General features: G+C 44.1%; 1 protein-coding gene across 3 annotated transcripts in view; it reads right to left on the bottom strand.

Moving 5' to 3' along the window:
- The window catches only part of LOC109678314 (uncharacterized), a 155,757-nt gene that overhangs the window by 60,664 nt on the left and 70,479 nt on the right, over positions 1-24,614 (bottom strand). For all 3 annotated transcript variants that reach the window (XR_012440566.1, XR_012440567.1, XM_074052538.1), the window contains 9 exons: positions 23,995-24,485; positions 21,567-21,677; positions 19,732-19,856; positions 19,088-19,177; positions 17,468-17,651; positions 16,635-17,006; positions 14,932-15,098; positions 3,561-3,852; positions 941-1,062 (listed from right to left, as the gene is read on the bottom strand). The gene's annotated coding sequence lies outside the window, so the exon portion shown is untranslated. The remainder of the gene's footprint in view (positions 1-940; positions 1,063-3,560; positions 3,853-14,931; positions 15,099-16,634; positions 17,007-17,467; positions 17,652-19,087; positions 19,178-19,731; positions 19,857-21,566; positions 21,678-23,994; positions 24,486-24,614) is intronic.

Here is a 24,614-nt window from a genome sequence, read left to right on the forward strand (position 1 = left end):
ACAGCAGCTACTTCAGGGTTATGGGTTTGGCTTTATTTTCAAATGAAACAAGCTGGCAACCACCAAGATATTATTTTATAAAAGAGTCACATTCCTTATACCAGGGGTTGTGGCTCAAGTAGTAGAGCACTTGCCTAGCAAGGAGGAGATTGAGTTCAAACTGTATCTGTCAGGCGCTTCTGGCTCATGCCTATAATATTAGCTACTTGGGAGGCTGAGATTGGGAGAATCATGGTTTGAGGCCACCTGGACAAATAGTTCATAAGACCCCATCTCCAAAATAACCAGACTAAAATGAATTGGAGGTATGGCTCAAGCAGTAGAGAGCCTGCTTTGCAAGAACAAACCCTTTGTTCAAACCACAGTCCCACGAAGGAAAAAAAAAAAAACCCTCAGTACTGCCCCAAGAAACAAAGAACAAAAAAACCACATCAGATTACTGGCATTATTTCTATTTTTTCTATCACACTCATACCCAGAGGAGTATTAATAATTCATTCCTCAAAATGTGATAATATCCTCAAATAATATATTACACATATATTTAAATTTAAATATTAAATTATTTTAAATATTTTAAATTTATCAGATATATGTCATGTAAATGAATGCTTGATATTCAGTGAAAAACTGATAGAGTAATTGGAAGATTTTATTTTTTAAAAGGATAGTAGGAAATGCATATTTTCTATGACTCGCGCATGCAGATTTATAAAAGGTCTTAAAAAGGGCACATTCCACATTTGGAATTTTTTGAAATAGATCACTTAGTCCATGTTTGAGATACATGAAACTACAGAGATGGATCATTAAAATATGCTAATTGAAAAAAGAGTACATTTAATCCAAATTTATACTAATGAGTAATGAAAAACCTCACTAATGACATGCCCAGCACTTTCCAAAGGGGAAAACAGTCTTTAGAGAGACTACTGATTACCTCTCACTCAAGAGCAAATCCACTCCTTGCCTTCATAAAATCTATTGTGATGACATTTGTCAACCATGTGTCAATGCTTCAAGCTCAGATGATTCATCAAGATGAGAGGGTCAGTCCATTCACTAAAAGGAGACAAAAAAAAAAAAAAAAAAAGCTGACACCAGCACTCTTTTGACCTATTTGGTTCAACATGCTCCATTCTACTCTCCATAAACACAAATTTAAATTTGTGATTTTTCTCCTTCACTCCCTGATATTGCCACTGAATCAAAAAATGCTGGCAGGTGGGCATGGATGTCCTCTGGTACTCTATTAACCTATATTTTTTGGTAGTGGAACTTTTGGAAATAAATTTAAGAGACAAGAGCACAGGGAAAGTAATTAGGGGAGATTCCATATAGAAAATGCATTTCAAATTGGTATTTTGGAGACAGGTTTTCCCTATGCAGCCAAGGCTGGTATCAAACCCATGCTTTCTGCTTAAGCCTCCCTAGTGCTTGGAAGATGGCATGCACAAGCTCGCCCTGATTCAATCTCATTTTTTATCATGATGAAATTGAGTCATTACTTTCAACATTTTGAATTAAAATTGTTGGGGTGGTTATAAAGTCTGAAACTGACAAACATCCACATTAAAAATTTTATCAGAATGATTTGCTGGATGAGTTTTACCTGAGTGGTAATTCATTGCTCAATAAGCTGTGCAAACCTACAATGGACAAAGTGCATTGAAACCACATTCCCATCAGTCACTGCACACACATCTCTCATATGCTGCCTCATGATCTGTGTCCAATTTTTACGGAAAACACTGTGACCTCACTCCAGAAGAAACAGTCAAGATTTGATCTGTTACAAACATATCAGTAATAGTTCCAGACTTTCTGGCCACCTTTATTTCATTTTAATGAGTTTGACCTAACGTAAAACTTATGGACATTTTGGCATTTCATACATAACAAGAAATGAGTATCAAAAATTAGATTATGAAGAAACATAAAATACATGTATTTTGTTTTCAATATGTTTTACATTTTGCTGCAAATGACGTTTTATGTTTTGTCTTTGTTTTGTTTCTTGCAGTAGTGGTGATCGCACACAGGGTTCTGCAAATGCTAGACAACTGCTCTACTTATGAGCTATACCCCTGGCCTCTGAAGTGACTTTTAAATCTCCAGATAAAAGTCTTTCTAAATGACACTCACAATCTATTACAAATTTGGTTTTGATATACTTTTTGTTTAACATAGGTCTCAGGTCTCACACTGACTTCAATAGATCAGATGCTGCAGAACACAGAACAAGGGGTGGAATCTTGCCACATGGATGACTTATTAGTACACCAGTGGATAAAGCTATTTCTGAAGAGTAACTTGAGTCATTTCACATGTTATCTTTATCTTTAAGCGCCATCCCCCTTTAAAAATTGCCGTAGTATTGACAGTTTCACCTTTTCTTTTATTGAAGAGGAACTCTCACAAGAAGAAATTTCATCAGGCTTTCCCAGACATCCACAGCTACACTTTCTGTCCTGCTCACAGCATTAGCTAAGTATGATGCATTCAGATCTAGACAGTCAAGGGCTCCCTAATGGCCTCCCCAATACTTTCTGTAATGTTGGTCAGACTCATGATCACTCCTGGAGCACAATCCTTTGCTGTACTTGTGCCCGTGGCCAATGTAGATTGCTGCATATTTCAAAAAGGTTGTATCCATGGTTACTCAGAGGTTTGCAGAGGAATCACAGCTCTGTGGGCCATGCTGCAGTATGAGAACAGGCTTCTCCCCCACACAGACACATGCTCCATGCTCCTCATACCCACACCACCACAGTTTCACAAATGACCAAGGCAAAACTAACTTCTAGAGGCTATAAAATAGTGACAGCCACACTAGATGAGGAATGGAAAAAGCTAACAGCCCCTCTAGGAAAGGAGGCTGGCACAACTCTTTGTTTCTGAGAATGCCATGTGCTGTCACCAGGCCCACCCTCAGTCATTGTGACAATGCCTGCCACCCTGGCTTCACCTTTGTTCAAGACCTGAAATCATGAACACCTGATTCTTGATGTTTTCATGCTCTCTACCATTCCTAAACCATGACTGCGGAACCCAGGAATACCTCTCAGTTCAGGAGTAATCCTGAAACCTCAGAAGGCCACCCTTTTTCATATTCCTGTCATAATTTCATGATAGGAATATTCACATACTTATTTTCAATGCCCATTAAAAAATCATGTGCTGTCTTTGTATTCAGTATTTACAGTGCTCTAAGAGAAAATACACAGAATTCCTTCAAAGTAATTTTGAAATTGCTTTTGGGTACACAGTATTTAGCTGGTTTCTACTAATTTACAGTGATGTTATAGGACTCTTCTGCAATCCCAGCACTGACTTTGAACAAGTTGGACTAGTGAAGTTTCTCAAACCAACTCTGTTCACACTTGTACCTGCTGTTGGCTGCTGGAGTCCTTGGGTGAAACCTGGGGTCCCCATGGCTCAGCTGCTTATGTTCAGATAAGGAAAAATCACCTGGTTATGTCCAGATACAAGAAGAGATGGTTACAGGCATTACACTGTGTCCTCTCCAGTCACCTTGTACTGAAAGGAAAGCATCTCACCTGGGAACAGCTGATCTTCAAGAGAAGCCTGCAGGGCTAAGGCTGGCAAGCAGCACTGCCTTCTTCATCTGCTGTGTCTTGGTGCTTCTATTTTGTCGAACTGACAGGCCCAATAACCTTGGCCTTTGAGCCCTCCAGTTCCAGCAGAGGAAGGTGAGAGTAAAAGAGCAAGAACAGGTCACTTGATGGGTACTGCACTTTCCTGAGTCCATAGGGTGCTCTGTTCACTTGGCTGAGGTTCAGTGAGGGCTCCTTCAGGGAAGCCATGGCCAGGGCTTTGCTCTTATACTTCCTAGCCAAAGAAAAGGAAGTTCCTTTTTTCTTTCTTTTTTTTTTTTTTTGGGGGGGGGGGAAGCAACATTTCTTTTTCCCTTTATTATTGTAATGAGTGGAGGTACATTGTGGCATTTACACAGGTTCTCACAATGTATCAATTACGTCATACATGAATTCACCTCCTCAAAACATTCTCCTTCATTCCTCTTTCCCTTGACTCCTGGAGAAGTTTCAACAGATACCATTTTTGCATTTACTTACATATGTACACATTTTGTTGCATCGTATTCATCTTCTCACCTCCTTTCCCTAACACCTCCCTCCTCTTACTAGGCCAGATCTCCCCTCTTGGTAGGACTTGTTCTGCCCTCCTGTTCTCCAGTTTTGTAGGAGAAAAGATTTAAAAAAAAAACATGACATTTTAGCTTGAGATAAATGTAGCTAAACATGGAGTTTCCTTGTGATAATTCCATGTATGCATTATAACCTCAATTGGTTTATCTTTTCTAATTTTCTTCCTTCTACCTTAATCCCTTTCTTATGGTAGTTTCAGTCTAAGATTTCTATACTCATGCTTCTATATCAACCTTTTCAAATTCTTAGTTTCCCTACCCCTCTTGTGTGTGACCTTCCCCTAGTGCAACCACTCAGCTGAAGGTCTTAAGAGAAAAAGGACAGTTTCTCCCAGGAAGAAGGAATTCTCCCTACCAAATATCTTCAGATTTAAGCTGTAATATCAAATATCAGTTCAAATGTTGGTGAAGATGTGGGGAAAAAGGAACCCTCATACACTACTGGTGGGAATGTAAGCTACTACAACCACTATGGAAAACAATATGGAGGCTCCTTAAAAAACTAAACATAGATCTGCCGTATGATCCAGCAATACCACTTCTAGGGATATACCCGAAGGAATGTGACTCAACTTATTACAAAAGCACCTGCATACCCATGTTTACTGCAGCACTATTTACAATAGCCAAGCTATAGAAACAACTAAGATGCCCCACAACTGACGAATGGATCAAGAAAATGTGGTATTTATACACAATGGAATTTTACTCAGCCACAAAGAAGAAAAGGAAGTTTCATTTGTAAAGAACCTGATGGCTTCAGTCAGCATTTCCCTTTATGGGAAAGGTCTGATCAGCTGTGATTGGCTAAAGCTCCACTGCTATGATTGGCTGAAACTCAGTTGCTCAGGATATACTATATTGATTAGTTAGGTTACAATTTGTTTACACAGCAGGCTAGCTTACATGTTGCTAAGTATGATGGGTGCTTTTGGTACACAGGATATCAGCAAGGTATCCAGACAGGTTTAGGCCAAACTATTGGTGTTTAACAGCCCAATTTTTCTTATCATTTGCAACTTTGAGACGTTGAACAAAATGTTTGTGATGGGACACCATCTTCTGCAACCATCTCAATGAACCTGCTTGTTTCTAATAGAGACTTTCACAACTTCACAATGTCAAATTTCTAGATAGTGCTTATATTTCATGCTGTTCTTATTCCTACCATAATGAGACTACTTAAAGGGCAAAGAGAGAGAAGTATGGCTACTTAAAATTTAAGTGAGTACCAAATAACATAGAAAAGATAAAGAATAATTCATGCACTTGTAAGTGTAAAGTGAGAAAGTAGGAAAGAACACAGAGTTTCCACTAACAGAAAAAGTGTCTTTCATATTCTCTGTGTGCCTGGTGCTATCTATCTATCTATCTACTTATCTATCATCTATCTACCTATCTGTGTATCTCTATCTCTATGTCTCTTTATCTCTCTCATACACACATACCAGGATTTGAGAAACTGCTGCACACCAGGCAATGTACTAAAAGTGGGAATATAGCAATGACTTAAAAGAACTAATTCTCTACTTACAAGAAGTACCTAGTCCAGGAAAAAACACAGAACTACAAAGAGCCTCGCAGCTGTGTAACTGCAACTGCACCTGAGGCCCATAACCATTGGCTTCAGTAAAGCTATTGTTAGACACACTGTGTCCTGAGACTTTACCCTGTGCCACCTCATCCCTCAGAACAGTGAGTCACAGGTAAAGGCTGGTGCACATGGAGTTGGCTGGGAAGAGTAATCTACATATTTAATGCAATTCCCATCAAAATCCCAATGACATTCATTAAAGAGACTGAAAAATCTACTGTTAAATTTATATGGAAACACAAGAGGCCACGAATAGCCAAGGCAATACTCAATCAAAAGAACAATGCAGGAGGTATCACGATACCTGACTTCAAACTATATTACAAAGCAGTAACGATAAAAACAGCATGGTACTGGCACAAAAACAGACATGAAGACCAGTGGAACAGAATAGAGGACCCAGATATGAAGCCACACAACTATAACCAACTTGTCTTTGACAAAGGAGCTAAAAATATATGATGGAGAAATAGCAGCCTCTTCAACAAAAACTGCTGGGAAAACTGGTTAGCAGTCTGCAAAAAACTGAAACTAGATCCATGTATATCACCCTATACCAAGATTAACTCAAAATGGATCAAGGATCTTAATATCAGACCCCAAACTCTAAAGTTGATACAGGAAAGAGTAGGAAATACTCTGGAGTTAGTAGGTATAGGTAGGACTTTCTCAACGAAACCCCAGCAGCACAGCAACTAAGAGATAGCATAGATAAATGGGACCTCATAAAACTAAAATGCTTCTGTTCATCAAAAGAAATGGTCTCTAAACTGATGAGAACACTCACAGAGTGGGAGAAAATATTTGCCAGCTACACATCAGACAAAGGACTGATAACCAGAATCTATAGGGAATTTAAAAAACTAAATTCTCCCAAAACTAATGAACCAATAAAGAAATGGGCAAGTGAACTAAACAGAACTTTCTCAAAAGAAGAAATTCAAATGGCCAAAAAACACATGAAAAAATGCTCACCATCTCTAGCAATCAAGGAAATGCAAATTAAAACCACACTAAGATCCCTCCTCACTCCTGTTAGAATAGCCATCATTAGCAACACCACCAACAACAGGTGTTGGCAAGGATGCGGGGGGGAAAAAGGAACCCTCTTACACTGTTGGTGGGAATGTAGACTAGTACAACCACTCTGGAAAAAAATTTGGAGGCTACTTAAAAAGCTAAACATTGATCTACCATTTGATCCAGCAATACCATTCTTGGGGATATACCCAAAAGACTGTGAAACAGGTTATTCCAGAGGCACCTGCACATCCATGTCCATTGAGGCACTATTCACAATAACCAAGTTATAGAAACAGCCAAGATGCCCCACCACTGACGAATGGGTTAAGAAAATGTGGTGCCTATACACAATGGAATTCTATGCAGCCATGAAGAAGAACGAAATGTTATCATTCGCTGGTAAATGGATGGAATTGGAGAACATCATTCTGAGTGAGGTTAGCCTGGCCCAAAAGACCAAAAATTGTATGTTCTCCCTCAAATGTGAACATTAGATCAAGGGCAAACACAGCAAGGGGATTGGACTTTGAGCACGTGATAAAAGCGAGAGCACACAATGGAGGGGTGAGGATAGGTAAGACATCTAAAAAATTAGCTAGCATTTGTTGCCCTTCATGCAGAGAAACTAAAGCAGATACCTTAAAAGCAACTGAGGCCAATAGAAAAAGGGGACCAGGAACTAGAGAAAAGGTTAGATCAAAAAGAATTAACCTAGAAGGTAACACACACACACAGGAAATTAATGTGAGTCAACTCCCTGTATAGCTATCCTTATCTCAACCAGCAAAAACACTTGTTCCTTCCTATTACTGCTTATACTCTCTCTTCAACAAAATTAGAGATAAGAGCAAAGTAGTTTCTGTTGGGTATTGAGGGAGTGAGGGGTAGAGGGAGGGGGTGGAATGGGTGGTAAGGAAGGGGGTGGGGGCAGGGGGGAGAAATGACCCAAGCCTTGTATGCACATATTAATAATAAAACAATAAAAGAAAGGCCCCATGCAGAGATAACCACCCATTCCTGCCTTTCTTTGTCTCCTTCTGTAAACAGACTTTCTGAAACAGGCTCCCCTGCTGCTCCTACCTAAACAATACCAGGTCCCTAACCCCAGTGTAAGCCCATCTATTAGCAACCAGCACGTTCCCTGTAATCCAATCCCCTGCACGGCACTTTAAGACTCTTGTGATTTCACTGCTGGGGACCCAGAATTTTGAGTATGAGCTGGGACACTGACATAAAATAATAAAAATCCGAGTTCTCCTACTTCTCTGAGTGTTTCTTGGTTTCTCATCTGGCAATATTTCCACAACATTTCTGGAGGCCCCAGTGAGATACCAACTGTTCTGTCCCCTTGAACCACTGGCTGGCAGCTGGACTGCACTGGAGTAGGGAGGGACTTGGGACCGAATGAGGCAGGGTGCCACCCAACAGTATTCTGGGTCCTCCTTTGCCCTAGAGCTCCAAACCTCTGAAAAGTCTTGTCCTGAATGGACTCCAAGAAGTGGACCAACTTGCCTGGCAATGTCACCGACTCGGTAAGCCCCCAGGAAGTCAGCCCTCAGTAAGGTCCCATCCCACTGGGAGGAAAGGGAGCCTGATCAACTCCTGGGAATCTCTGAGAGGAATTCCTTCTTCCCAAAAGGGGAGAAGGAAAACTATAATAACTTGTGGTGTGAATGAGAGGGGCATGATTCATCCACTCTTCAGGCTCAAGCTTCACAGCTGAAAGGCTGCAGAGTCCAAGTTGGTCTGTTCTGCAGTTCCATGGTGATCCTCATATGGTTTGGGCTGCGTTGGGGAAACCCAACCTACAGTCACAAGGCTGACCCTACCACTGATGCTAAGAGGAACCTAAGTTCCTTTGGGACATGGCCAGGCAGACATCTGACTGGTCTCTTCCCTTAAAGGGGCACACACCCTTTGTCTCTGCACTACCGACACAGGGGAGAAATATATAGGGTGGATATAGAGGACACCTCTAACTGCCATGGGCAGAAGTTCCTTAAAACCCACAGTCCTAGAGTGTATGCTTAAACATTTTAAGAAGGGATTCTTGGGAGATTATGGGATCAAAATGTCTCCTGGAACACTGTGCACACTATGTGAGTTGGAGTGACCCACTTTTAGGGTCAACTGGACCCCTGAAGGTACCCTAGATTTGCCAACTGTCAGGACCATTTATCAGGTCAAAATAGTAACCTCCAGACTCTCGTGGCCTGTGCAAGCTCATCCTGGAAACCTAACTGGTAGTGATAGGAGATTAAGAAAAGACAAAAGGCAAACATGCAGAAAGCTGGAGTCAGGTGGACTGGGTGTTCTGATGGAGACACACAACAGCCTCATCCACCTTCTGACTATATTCAATTCACTTTCCCCCTCACCTTGCTTCTTTTCTATTACATGTGTGCTTTGTAGATAGTGTCTCCTCATCTCAGGCTTCGAGTACCCCATAGTTAGGTCCCTGTTTGGACACCACCTCTCATGGCCTGCGAGAGCTTGTCCTAGAAACCTAACTGGGTGTGATGGGAGATTAAAAAAAAGACAAAAAAACAGACATGCAGAAAGTTGGGGTCAGGTGGGCTGGGTGTTGTGATGGAAACACAGCAGCCCTTGTCCACCTCCAGCAAGTTTATTATGTACAGTGGCAAACAAGGAAGTAGAGCAGCTGTTCTCAGGGGGTGTGACATCGTAGTTATCAGGACACAGGAGGAACTTGTGATCACTATTCTTTGAACATAAACATCTTAAGAAAAACAGCTTGCTGCATTTTGCCCTTGCCTTCTTCTGCAGCTGATCCCAGCCTGCAGATTATTGGGCATAGCTGTGCTGGCTTCCATCTGCAGCTGGAGCTGTGCCAACTCAGCCTGCAGATTACTTAACACAGCTGTGCTTATGTCAAGTTCTCATAGGCTTCTCATAATCTACTCCCTACACCAGAAATCCCAATCAGTTCCACCATATCAACTCCTGTCTTCAGTTGGCTCAGACCATGCTCCCTTGGTCTGCAGCAACAAAAAGAGAGCAGAGTTTTCATGGACCAGGTAATGAAGCCTAAAGACCATAAGCCGACCAAACCTGTTCTGCAAGGGGATCCAGAAGATGAACCACCTGTGCCTCCGCTGTACATTCCCAGTGCTCTGCCACCATTAGAGCAGCCAGTACCACCTCTCCCAGACAGTCCACAACCTTCAGTGAGTCCCCCTCATCCCCATGAGCAGCCTCCTAGCCCCAATAATCTCCCACACCCATCAATGACTTGGAGTCTGAGTCTACAGCCCCTGAACTGCTGCCTTCACTAATCCCAGGTGCCAGGCCCTCTGGCCAGGGCCCTACAAAGGCCTCTCTGCAAGACACAGGGCCCCAGCCAATTGGTGCAGCCCAGATGCTCTGTCCTCTATTACCAGCCTTTCAGTACAACTGACCTCTTAAAGGAACCACATGCCACCTTATTCAGAAAATCCCCAGGCCATGATCAACCTCCTATGAGACCCATCAATCTACGTGGGATTAGGAGAGCACATGGTGACTCACTAATTCCTGTACCTACCAGGATGCCCAATTCCTCTTCTGGGAAGGGACTTACTAACAAAGCTTGGAGCCCAAATCACCTTCACCCAGGGAGGAACCACAAGCTTTACAGTGATAGAACCAATACTCTCACCATGGCAGTGACTATGCCTACAGAAGATGAAACCCAAAGTAAGCAATATCCAGTTTTCTCAGAGGGCCCCCAATTGTATCTACAATTCAAGAGGATACTATCCAGTGGGGGAACTGGCTGCTAGCCAATGTGCCCAAATCCAAAACTGTACAGCCACTGCCATTAGATGTACAGTTGACAGACCATGGTGCAGCTCAGGAACCTTTTTTGTCTGCAGGACCCTTGCTTATCAGTGCTTGCCTATAACTGGAATGGTATTTTCACATTAGCATTTCTCAAACCCCAGATGAACATAGTGCCTAACAATCAGACCCTCCCCGTACCTTCGATGGCCCATTCATGATCAAAGAGAGCTATCCAATTCACAACTTTATTAATTGGATTAGGGATAATGGCTGTGATAGGAACAAGCATAGGAGGAATTGCCTCATCAGCCTCCTACCATAATCAATTATCAGCAGACTTAACAAATGACATAGAACAAGTGGCTAGGTCCATAGTGGCCATACAGGACCAGCTGGACTCCCTGGCATTAGTGGTCCTCCAAAATCAGAGAGGGTTGGATTTATTGCCAAGAAAGGGAGGGACTCTGCCCTTTCCTAAATGAAGAATATTGCTTTTATGTGAATCAGTCAGGAAGAGTCAGAGACATGGCTCAACAATTACAGGACCAGGTCACAAGTAGGAGACAGGAATTAGCAAATATCTGAAACAGATGGAGCAGCATCTGGAATTGGGCCTCATGGCTTCTTCCCTTGGCTGGTCCTCTTTTCAAGCTCCTATTGGCCCTCATATTCAGACCTTGCATTATCAATGCCACAGCTCAATTCATTAGCTTGTTTTTTTTGTTTTTTCTTTTTGGTGGTACTGGGGACTTCATTAGCTTGTGAATGAAGGCAATACAGAACCCTGGGACAGGAGGAACCTGATAGAATCCCAGGAACCTAGGGTCAATGCTTGTCAACAAGTAGGAAAAGCATCAAAAGGGGGAATGAACAGGAAGATCACCTCAAAGCAGGTTATGGGACACAAGAAATTCCTAGTTAAGCCATAAAATGAGTCCACGGCCAAGATAAAAGGCCCCATGTGGAGATAATGACCCATTCCTGCCATTCTTTGTCCCCTTCTTTAAACAGACTTCCCTCTATAGATCCCCTGCTTCCCATTCCTGCCTTTGTCTCTTTCTGTAAATAAACTTTCCTAAACAGGCCCCTCTGCTGCTCCTACCTAAACAACCCAGGTTCCCTAACCCCAGTGTAAGTCCATCTATTAGCAACCAGCATGTTCCCTGCAATCCAATCCCCTGCACTGCCCTTTAAGAATCCTGTGGTTTCACTGTTGGGGCCCAAAATTTTGAGTATGAGCTCACCTGGGACTGCCAGCATGAAAACAAAAAAAAAAAATCTGAGTTCTCCCACTTCTCTGAGTGTCACTTGATTTCTTATCTGCCAGTATTTCCAGAACACCAAAACAACTACAATAGCTGCATCAAAGATCACTATGACAGACAGAATCATAATGGAAAAGTTTGAAATATTCCAAGAATTACCAAAATGTGAGACACAGACTTGCTCAATGCAGGATTATCACAGCCTTCAATTCATAAAAATCACAATTCTAGCGAGGCAGAAAGTTTAGTGGAATAAAATGTGGTATGCCATGCACTCCCCTCAGAAGAACTCTGGGATGCCTGACATCCAGAGATGCCTGACATCATGCTGCGCTGATCTCCCAAACCATCTTCTAACTCCTTTATGGGTGCTTGATAGCTAACCTTAATAAACCAAGTGATTTGATAAGAGGCTAATAATGAAAAAAGAAGATCACAGTTGGTCACATCTGATAGGAAATGTGTTCTTTACCATTGAACATTTATCTGACCTTGTTTAAACAGTGACTCCTCTTCAAGGACATTCCACAGGAGGATATTTACTCTGCACATCAGATGAGACTGTTCATTCTTAAGAGACTCCTTGTTTCCTTTCCTCAGTGGCTGAAACCTTTCCTATGATTTAAGACCTGCTTGCATTTCCATTTAAATAAAAGGCCTCTCCCTTTTTAATGGATCCATTATTTAAATATTTCTGTTTCATACACAAATCCCGTTCAGTTACATTAAGATATTTGCATGACTGTGTAGTCATCACATCATCCATCACCAGAAATTTCTCATCTTCCCAAACTGAAACTCTGTGTCCATTCAATTTAACTCCCTGTTTTTCCCTTCCCTTAGCCCCTGGAAACCATATAAACTATGTTTTTATTCAAAAAGTGAAATCTTCACCTGCTGACAAACTTTGCACAGTCTCTACTTCCAAAGCGTGTTCAAACACCCAGTCACAGATAATGTGCAGACTGTTCCAGTGATCTCCTTTTCAGCCTCTTTCAGGGTACAATATGACTTACAAATATTAAATACTAAATATGCAATATAGTGTATGTACTTGATAATTAAAATTTTAAGCAAACAAAATTTAAGGCATCTGAAAGGAGTTTGAGCGTATATTCAGAAGTAAGGAATTTGTCACTGATGATCTAAAGTAATTTAAAGTAGTTACCATTCCAAAGAATCTCTTAGTGACATATAAACCATGAATGAAAAGGGCCACACTGTCCCAGTGTTCATTCCAGGGTAGGACCTGTTTTCTGAACAGATTCTCTATTGGGACATTCTCATTACATGCAGTTTTACATGTTCAGTAACTCTTGGAAGTGTCACTGAATCTGAGGTTATAGAAGAATGAATTTCCTTCATTAACAATGCTGAGGCAATGCAAACTACTTTGTAACTGAACAAAATAAATAAGCTGAAAGTGACTTACTTATCACTTTGACTTCACAGTAATTAGGTGGCTATGAGAAATATAAAATAAGCAGTCTTTTAATACATTATAAAATTGATTTCCTTTTACTTATTTCACATCAATTATCCATATCTTCCTGTGTACTTTTAATTTATCTTAGATTACTTGTAATATCTAATACAATGTAATGCTATATAAAGAGTTTTTATACTGTGGAAATGGTCATGGTAACTCACACTTGTAATCCTAGCTACTATACAGGCAGAAGTTAGGAGGATGGTGGGTCAAGGCCAGCCCCACCAATGAAAGTTTAGGAGACCCCATCTCAATGAATAAAAAGCTGAGTGTGGTAGCTCACACCTGCTATCCCAGCACTGACGAATGGATTAAGAAAATGTGGTATCTATACACAATGGAATTGTGAAACAGCCAAGATGCCCAGCACTGACGAATGGATTAAGAAAATGTGGTATCTATACACAATGGAATTGTGAAACAGCCCAGATGCCCCAGCACTGACGAATGGATTAAGAAAATGTGGTATCTATACACAATGGAATTGTGAAACAGCCAAGATGCCCCAGCACTGACGAATGGATTAAGAAAATGTGGTATCTATACACAATGGAATTCTATGCAGCCATGAAGAAGAACGAAATGTTATCATTCGCTGGTAAATGGATGGAATTGGAGAACATTATTCTGAGTGAGGTTAGCCTGGCTCAAAAAACCAAAAATCATATGTTCTCCCTCATATGTGGACATTAGATCAAGGGCAAACACAACAAGGGGATTGGACTATGAGCACATGATGAAAGCGAGAGCACACAAGGGAGGGGTGAGGATAGGTAAGACACCTAAAAAACTAGCTAGCATTTGTTGCCCTTAACGCAGAGAAACTAAAGCAGATAACCTTAAAGCAACCGAGGCCAATAGGAAAAGGGGAACAGGTACTCGAGAAAAGGTGAGATCAAAAAGAATTAACCTAGAAGGTAACACCCACGCACAGGAAATCAATGTGAGTCAATGCCCTGTATAGCTATCCTTATCTCAACCAGCAAAACCCCTTGTTCCTTCCTATTATTGCTTATACTCTCTCTACAACAAAATTAGAGATAAGGGCAAAATAGTTTCTGCTGGGTATTGAGGGGGGGAGCGGGAGGGGGCGGAGTGGGTGGTAAGGGAGGGGGTGGGGGCACGGGGGAGAAATGAACCAAGCCTTGTATGCACATATGAATAATAAAAGAAAAATGAAAAAAAAAAAAAAAAGAAATAGTTTCCATTACACGTATATTGAAATGTTCAGTATCTTTTAGAAATCTCACTTAATCATAGATCACAAGGGTAAGGCAATGCAAACCACCGTGTAATTGAACAAAATAAGTTAATAGGAATAATTTATAATTTAGACTTCACACTCTTTAAGGGAATAGTGAGAAGACAGTTCCAGCATTTCACTACATTATAAAATTATTCTACTTATCTCATAGATTAAACATGGGAAATGTGTTTTAAATTCAACTGGTATCTTGCACGCACTTAAAAGCATGTTAAAGTGCTTGTGGAAGTTATGTTTCTAGGTTGGCCTGAGATATGGCAGTGACATGCAGTAGCCAGCATAATTCATACTCTGACAAACACTGTTTCTCAACAAACCACTTACCCAGATGCTTTCTTCACGTTGACATTGCTTCTAGTTCTTCCCACTGTCACTGAACATCAGGAGATAGCTGATCAGAGGAGGCCAAATCTGTGATGTTCATTCTCTGTCCAAGGTCAATTTCCAGCCACTGGCATTTATTTTATAGAAGTGGAGTGCAGCCACTAACTCTTTTTTTGTGAAAATAGAAAAAAGAAAAACGGTATCACTAAAATCTTGCATCATTACATTCCTGAAAGCAAGATGGGTCACCAATACTTTTATGGGAGGCACAACCAACCACCCACCCAGGGTTCTCATTCTTTTCATGTCTACTCAAGCTAATATGGTCTGATCCAGAAATGTGGCCTCAATCTATGCTGCCAGTATTTCTATTGTACACACAGGAGACAGGTTTCATTAGTGATTTCCTTGAACAGATTATCCTCAGACATTTACTCAGTGAAGTAAACATGCTAGCTCTTGTACATAAATTCTTTCAAAGTGTGAGAAAACTTATCACTCTATTAAGAATGTGTATATAAATAAAAATTTATGAAGGTCATATCTTCCAATTCTAAAATGTGTAAAGTCTCATAATTACACACATGCAATAAAGATTTAGGAATCAAAAATGGATAAAGACTACATCAATTTCTCTGATATGTAGCTCATAAGCCCTGGCTTTCTGGTGTTCTTTCAGGGTCCCCCTAACTAAAAGTACTTTATTTAAGGCAGTCATCTGAACACCAGGACAGCACATCACCACCTGGAGGACTTATCGTTACTGCTTTATGCATGCTTTTCCTTTTGTTGGAGAGAAAGGAAAATATTCACATCATTTAAAAGCTAGAGAACATTAAATATGGATTGCCAAAAGTAGGGGGCACAGTGTTCAAGGTTGGGATAAGTAAAATGGTTATAGCACAGTCTGATAATCAGGTAATTACAGGCTCATAACTGAAGTAGATATTTCAAAAATGAATACAGAGGAATGGGCGAGACAGGAGGTGATTTCTGTGTGCAAAAGGGAGAGTTCTGAGAGAGCAGATGGGAAGTTAGAAAAAGCCCCATCCAGCAAGTGATGCCTCACTGTCTGGAATGGTAATGAGCATCCCAGGAAGTGAAGACAACAGATATAGAGCAGAAATCACTGTGCTGTGTTGTGTCCAGGGCCTGTCTCCCACTGAAGAAGGAGGTGCCCAAGGATGTACTGTGATTGTACTTTACTTCCAGTTCAACAGAATCTTCAGTTATGTACAATTGTCCCTCAGCATCCACAGGGATTGGGTCCCAGGACCCGCTTACCCATAACCAGTGGAAGCTAGAATCCTCTAAATAAAATGTCACAGCCTTTGCATAAAAATTACACACATCTTTCTGTATACTTCTAATCATCTCTATGTTACTTGAAATACCCAAAACAAAGGAACTGCTATGTAATGATTTCTTAGTCTAGGAGACTGGCCAGTGAGTCACAGGGAATATCAGAGCAGGCAGCACCCAAGATAGGTAGGGGGATTCAACTGGCCTCACAGCCTCACCAGATGTGGGGGCACATTGGTGCTGAGGTTATGAGACCTGCATGAGGTATAGTCAAGTGAGTGGGGCAGCAGGTCAGCAGGTTCTTCAGCACAAGTGGGAGTCAGGTTTGGGCACGGTAGACTCCTCTCATTCGCTCACTCAGGAGCTATCCATGCACACGTCATACAACCCTCCTCCCTCACCTTGTGGACTCCGCAGGCCAGGTCCGTCCTCCTCCTGGATGGGCAGGGCCTTCCACCAGGACTGCTATACTGGAGGTGGGCATGGGCGAGGGTGTGGGTCAAGCCTTGTCCCCCTCTCCACAGCCACTGCTCCAGGGAATGAAAAGGCCAGGCCTTTCACCTTGTAGTTCCCCAAGACCGTGCTCAGGTAGTGCCCTCCCTCCTGGATGCCTGGCTCCAGCCTTCTGCCCGGGGCTTCATCAAGACCCACCCAACAGGGCACTGGCCCAAGGCAAGACTGAGCTTCACTGGCTCCCACCTGGTGCACCCAGCTGACTTCTTCCACGTGGAGCTCACTGGGGCACAGCCTGAACATGAGAGGAGGACTGAGACCTGAAGTGAAAAGAAAGCGGGCTGGAAAGGCACACAGAACAGAGCTTCTTCAAGTGGGAAAAGGGCACAGCATCAGGGAGATCTCTGCCTTGGCAGAAGACTCCTGGGGGAGACCCTGCTCTGGAAGGCAGTGGGCAGGATTTGTGACCCTAAAAGAACAGGGGACTCTTCCTCATCCTTCCTCCTCTTGCAGCTGTCAGGTCAGTCTAGCCCAGGCTCAGGAGCTTGGGCTGGATGCAGCTTCAGCCCCAGCCCCAAGTCCCAAACCAGCACCTGATCCAACTCCAGCTTCAGCTCACACCAATGCCTTGGCCACCTGCTGCACAAGTGGAGCTCCATGTGGCCCACTCAGCCTGCTCCAGCAGCTGAGCCCCACTGCCCTGGATCAGCCTGCCCCATGCCTGCCCCACCACTCTACTGCCCTAATGTCGCTCTCCCTCCTCCTCTCCTTCTTGGCTTACCTCTATGTGATCCTATAAATTTATTCTTGAGATCACTCCAGGTTTTCCTCTCTTAAAATGTTCACTTCAGTGACAGGAAGGCATTCTCCATGTTGGCCAGCCACATCTGCCCCATCATCCACTTAGGGACAATTTACTCAATCCTCAATGCCTGAGCACTTCCTCCCTGTGGCCCTCCTCCATTCTGCCAGACAGGAGAATTAATTTCTTTTTGTGTGTGTGTGGGTGGTGGTGCTGGTGAGGGTATACTGGGTTTTGGACTAGGGATTACAACATGAGCTACTCCACCAACCTCCCCATCCCTCTTTCTTTTCTTTTTTTTTTTTTTTAAATGTGGTGTGTTTTGTGAAGATAGGGTTGAGAACTATGTGTCTAGACTGGCTTCAAACCATGATCTGCCTGATAACCTGCCTCCTGAGTAGCTAGATTATAGACATGAGCCTCACTTACCTCACCCCCCACTCCCCCTCCCCACCCTGGCACCTAGAAGCCAGGAGAATTTCTGTCTGGTCTTTCCCTTTTCTGGACTTCTCACATCACTGCCAGCAGATTTCTTTATGGGGAGCAGGACATGTTTCTCCCCAATTCCTTGCTCCCCTACCCACTCATTATCCTATCATACTAGGGTTTAAACTCAGGGACTCATGCTTGCTGGGCAGGCACTCAAGCCACCTGGCCAGCACCCATGCTTTCAATCCCAAAAGGCAAAGCAAAGCAAAAACTGGACCCCCTAAAATAGAAACCCTGGCACCTAGAAGCCTGGAGAATTTCTGTCTGGTCTTTCCCTTTTCTGGACTTCTCACATCACTGCCAGCAGATTTCTTCATGGGGAGCAGGACATGTTTCTCCCCAATTCCTTGCTCCCCTACCCACTCATTATCCTATCATACTAGGGTTTAAACTCAGGGACTCATGCTTGCTGGGCAGGCACTCAAGCCACCTGGCCAGCACCCATGCTTTCAATCCCAAAAGGCAAAGCAAAGCAAAAACTGGACCCCCTAAAATAGAAACCCTGGCACCTAGAAGCCTGGAGAATTTCTGTCTGGTCTTTCCCTTTTCTGGACTTCTCACATCACTGCCAGCAGATTTCTTCATGGGGAGCAGGACATGTTTCTCCCCAATTCCTTGCTCCCCTACCCACTCATTATCCTATCATACTAGGGTTTAAACTCAGGGACTCATGCTTGCTGGGCAGGCACTCAAGCCACCTGGCCAGCACCCAAGCTTTCAATCCCAGAAGGCAAAGCAAAGCAAAAACTGGACCCCCTAAAATAGAAACCCTGGCCTAATACCAAGTAGCATTTTCATAACTGCTGCCCCTTATCATTACTCTTTCCACCATGCTACATGAGGCTAAAAAATTTGAAGGGGGCCAGGTGTCTGTGGGTCATACCTATATTCCTAGCTACTCAGGAGGCAGAGATCAGGAGGACAGTGGTAAGAGACCAGCCCAGTTCCCAAGACCCTATGTGGAAAAAAAGCCCTCACTAAAGGGCTGATGGAGTGACTCCAGCATTAAGAGCACCTGCCTGGCAAGCATGAAACCCTGAGTTCAAACCCCAGTGCTATCCCCCCCAAATATATAAAAGAAAAGAAAAGAAAAAAAAATTAAGGAAAAACCTGTGCCCAGAACAAGTCCATGTGATATGAAACCCTCCAACTTGAACCACTTCTTCATCCCCTGGCATTGATACCTAACTCCACACCAACCTTGAAAAAGAATGGAAAATAGAAAGTTAGTTGTGAAGTAGCACAGGTTACACATTTATACTGATGGGCCAGTTTGCTATACAAACAAAGCACAAGGGAAATCCGTTGGCTGTTTTGTCCCTCCTATCCATATTCTATCTACAGCATGGCAGGGTCTCCCTAACTAGCTAGGACTGGCCTAGAACTGGCCATGGTCCTGTCTCAGCATAGATTAGTACTGGAATTCTGGAGGGAAGGTTTCCCAGTGGTTCACAGGGAATATCAGAGCAGGCAGCACAAAAAAGAGAACACTTCTAGGTGCGTGCCTAGGGAGTTAAGGAGCATTTCTGTTATGCATATGGTGGTCCCCCTTCCCTTGGGACAAACAAGATTGAAGGAAGAGAGAGAAATCTGGCTGTTCACTGTGCCCAGGAGCAGCCTGGGGTTCCACAAGATTTGGCCACCTTTGGAAGTGACAAAGATGCAGGTCAATGCTTTCTTAACCTTTGGGTCCCAACAAAGTCACCCTAGCCAGGGACCACCAGTAGTTAAGGACAAGTTCCCTTCACATTTACCTGTCTTAGATCCCTTTTTGCACAGGAGAGAGCAGGATGTGTGAGGCCCATCCTCTCAAAGGGATAGAGCAATCCAGAGACTTATTGGCTGGGGATCCACTCACCCTCAAATAGCTTCTTGTTTCCTAGCCAAGACACCAAAATATAATGCAGGTTTTGAGTTCCTTGAGTTATTTTCCAGGGTCTGTTGAAGAATGACAATCCCAGACAATGGACAACAAGAGTGGCAAGTGAGAAAGAAGTATGTTGAAGTAAGAAAGAAAGAGCACCTGCATGGTTGGGACTCAGAAACACTGAGTTGTAGGAATTGCAACATCTAGAAATTTTTATTAGTTTCTGGCACACTTTTGGGGCAGATTTTGAAAGTCCCTGGAAATACCTTTCTGATAGGGAGACTTTTGGGTGGGCCACAGAGACAGCTTTCTGACAGTCAGGCCCTTGGGTGGACCCTGGAGATGGCTTTCTAACAGGTAGGGATTTGGGTGGGCCCTTATTCCCTCCCTATTCTGAACTCACTCTCACATTCTCGGCACTGTTCTGTGCTATCTCTGTTCTCTTGCCTAACATCTGTTTCTTGCACATTTTAAGTAGTCTTTTGTGGCCCCCAGCTCTAACTGCCTAAGATCAAGCTAACTCCTAAAACAAGTGCTGGGATTCCATGAAATGGCACAACACCCTGCCAAATCCAAGTCTCTTCCAATTGTTATCTCACACAGGTGGCAGCCCTAGAGTGTAGATGCAAAGATGTCTCATTGGGGGTGGGGCACAGAAGAGGGGCTACTGGGGCACAGTGAGGCCCTGAGTGGCAGAGTGTCCTGTTTAGGATGATGTAAGAGGTCAGAAGGAGGCACTGGGGCTAAAGCAAGTTCTGTCTCTTCAGTGTTGGGATCCCGTGGGCACGCTGGCCTGACGTGTGCAAGTGGGGCCTGTCCTGGGCTAACTGCCCACACGAAGGGAAAGGTGGAGGGGATAGGCAGGTGAGCAGCCAATTGCCTACAAGGGCAAATGTGGCCTTCTCATCACAGGATTATGGAAGATAGTTCACTTTCACAAAGGTGTGGAGGTTCACATTCCATACTAAAAGAACGTCCAGGGAAGTGAATAGAGTCACAAAACTTTGCATCTAAAAGCCACTGTTACAGAAGCAAAATGCACCCATCATAAGTGTCCTGGACTAGGTGAAAACCAAACACTCTCAGACAGAGAAGATTTACAATAGAGGGAGGCTCAACAAAGGGGAGTTGGTGGCTTTTATAATGTTCAACATGTGTGGCTTTATCCCTTTTCTATGGCTCTTTGGGTTTTATTTTGCTATTAGAGACATTAGAATTGGATCTCAGAGCATTTTGTGTACCAGGTAAGTGCTCTGCAAGTTGAGCCACACCTCCAGACCTGTTTCCTTTAGTTATTTTTTAGATACGGTCTCACTTTTTGCCAGGGTGGCCTGGCATCAAGATCTTCCTGCTTATGCCTCCCACGTAGCTGGGACTGCACATGCTTCCCACCAACAGCTAGTATGTGGAGATGGGGTATTGATAACTTTTTGCCCCAGCTGTTCTCAAACCAAGATCCTCTCCATCTCCTCCAAAGTGCTGGGATTATTAGTGTGGGCCACCATGCCCAGTTGAGGTGAATGACATGATTACCTAGACATTTCAGAATGACACCACAGTGGACATTGGGAATTATCTTCTATTCCAGTATAAAAAGTACTTTGCATATCTAAAGTACAAGGTAGAATTAAGGACTGACTTTGTTGTACATCTATTTGACATTCTGGCAACATTCCTTTAGGTCAAATGAACCTAATCAAGAGCATACCATCTTCCACTAACCATTCTGCAGAGTCTGGCAGCTATCCAGCACCGAAGCAGCTAGGAACCCCAGCCTTTCCTGAGGAATTGATGCATAGTTTATGTTTCAGTAATTTTTCTGTCATTCAGCTTCTGCATTAAAATTAGAGAGATTATTAAAATCTTCAAAACTGTGGCTTTTAATCTACTCACATGTAAATCACAGGAACATAAGCATAAAATGACACATCTTTAATATATGTTGGGCAACTTTTTTAAAGTTTATTTTAAGGTTTTTTTTTTTGTTTTTTTTTTTTTTTGCTGTTAAAAGTATAGGGGAAAGCACCATAGATAAATGTGCCTCAGAACAACTTCATACCAATATATTTTTATTTCATCCATTTCAAAAAGGTTTCTGTTCTTTGGAGGAGAAAATTAGTCTGCATTGCTTTAAGTAATACCCCAATTGTCTTTATTTGGCTAGTCTAGAAAATGAAAGTAAACTTAAAATCCAAAGTTGATTCCATGATTATATATCATAACATGTGCTATAACTTTAGCCTATCTTAATTTCACAAATCTGGCATTATAATGTTTCAAAGATGGCAGGTAAATGCAGGGAACGAACCTTTAGTATATTTTGCTAAACTTGTGGTTTGCCAGCTGTCGCTGGCATTATGATGTTGATATCCTTTTGCCTTACTTATTCATACATAAATACACACCTACTACATAATGTTTGTAACCCTAGTTATAAACAATCGTGTTAAAATTTTAAAATTTATTCAAACCTCAGTGCTTCCAAAAAATTTAAAATTTAAAATTTTGACCCAATTTTGTCATTTGATACATTGTAATAACCTACATTCACTACTTATCTAGTGCTTTCTTTTTTTCTACCATCGTTTTCTTCTGAGTCTATAATTTAGGGATTAAAGACTAAATACTTGCACAGAGTAAAGAATGCAATGCTATGGCTCACTCATTTAAATCACTGACCCCATGAACCCCGGAGAAGTACCCTCCTCGGTCCTCTGCAAACCTGGGCTGCAGGGCTCTCCCCGGCATGTCAAAGGTCTGGCCGCCCATGACACCCAGGAAGATCCCGCAGTCTGGGTAGATGGCCTTGCGCTGGCCCCCACCTCCCTACCTCCCCACCTCCCCACCCATGTACCACACCCGTTTTGCACGGCATGCCTGGAAACGGAGTCCCGGGGTGTCGACCCCGAGCAGTCTGCCAGAGCCAGTGGACCAGATGGCATGAGGCGGTGCCAACTGAGCAGCTGCAGGGATCCCACTGGCCACTGCATGCTTCCGGCTCCCCGGCTGCAGCCACGGCCCGACAGGGGACAGGCCCGGCCATTATCAAAGGCTGACGCCACGGCCCCCAACAGAACGAGGGCAGCCGTGCCGAGTAGCCCATACCTTTGCCTTCAGCTGGTGTGTCTCTAGGTAAAGCCTGGAACCTCAGCCTCTCTCCCAGAAAGGCAGGCACTTGGAGCCCTAGGCCCCGCCCCGCGCCGCCCAACCCGCTGCCACCATTGGTCGGTCGCGTGAGTGACAGCTGTGCGGGAAACCGTTGGCCTGGCGGTTTGCCAACCGTCAGCCTTTCCCGCCAACAAAGAGCACAGCGTGCTCAGCCCGTGGGAGCCCAGAGTCAGTCCCAGGACTGACTAAATAAGCGAGCGAACTGTGGCAGTTCTCACTGACACCTCGCAGGTCAGCTAACGCCCTTCAGTGACGCTCTTAATTTGATAGGACTGATCTAGGGTATTTTCCAAGCACAGATTAAACATAATTACGAGTACGCTATGCTCGTACACCAGCCCGATATAATTATCTCGTAATTGTGTCTTGATTTAAGTAAGTTGTGACCCTGCTGCTAAAGGACCATAAGGTCCGACATGCACGTCCTTAAATCATAGACTACTTCTGTAGGTTAGGAGCTGTTATTAGAACTTTATATGAGTGAGTTTATCTGAGGAATCATAACTTGTTTCTAAAGACGATGGAACGAGCCGGACACCGGTGGTCACGACTATAATCCAGCTACTCGGGCGGCGGACATCAGGAGGCTCTGAACCCGGGGAGGTCCCGTCCTGGGCCCTCTGCAGAGCCGGGCGCGCCAAAGGCCTGGCCACGCACGACGCCCGGGGGAACCGCGGCACGGGGTCGCTGCCCTGCTGCTGACCCCCACCTCCCCACCCCGCACCCCACCCGCTACGCACGGCCTGCGGGGAAACGGAGCTCCGGGGTGTCGACCCCCGCAGCTGCTCCGCCCCGGGCTGGTGGAGCGCTCCGAGGGGCGGACTGGATGGCGGCCAGCGGCGCGGGGCTCCCACGAGCCAGGCCTGAGTCCCCGCGACCCCCCAGGGGAAGGACACGGCCAATGTCCCAGGCCAACGCCGCTCCCACCTCCACCGCCACCGCCACCGTCACCGTCACCGCCACCACCACCGCGGGCACTCACCAGAACGTGGGCGGCCGGGTGGCTTCAGCTTCTGGCCTCAGTCCACACACTGGTCCGGACCAACGGACGTGACATCTTCACCAACGGCTGCCCGGTGCCTCTGGGCAAGCCGGGTACCTCAGCGAGTCTCCCAGGACAGGTGAGGCACTCCAAGCTCCAGGCCCCGCCCCGTGTCAGCCACCCTCCGCCGCCATTGGGCAGGACGAATGAGTGACGGGCGAGATGGGGCGGGGCTACGCAGCGGGGGCCAGGCTTAGAGCCCGCAGACCTGCAGCTTCCTGTCATCTTGGGGGAAACAAACTTAAGGACTTGAATGCCTTAATGATTCCAGTCCTTTTTCGCCCGTTAGCAGAATCCTCTGTAGAGACAATGGAAGACCTCCACCCCCAGAGCTTTTTCTGATCTTTCCCAGGTGCGCTCAAAGGGCTCTTGCTGTGACAGACAGGGCTAGGGAGACCAGGGGAAAAGAGCTCTCTGCCAGATCCCGGAATCTGTATGGAGCACAAGTGGCCATTCCTCAACAAGCGAGCCATGCAAACAGACGACCATAATTCCTCCACCCTAACTAACAGTACTCCCCAAGCTAAAGGCAAACCCCGTTTGCTCCTAGCAATAAGATC

The sequence above is a fragment of the Castor canadensis genome, chromosome 13 (genome assembly GCF_047511655.1).
Source record: "Castor canadensis chromosome 13, mCasCan1.hap1v2, whole genome shotgun sequence".
Taxonomy (NCBI): domain Eukaryota; kingdom Metazoa; phylum Chordata; class Mammalia; order Rodentia; family Castoridae; genus Castor; species Castor canadensis.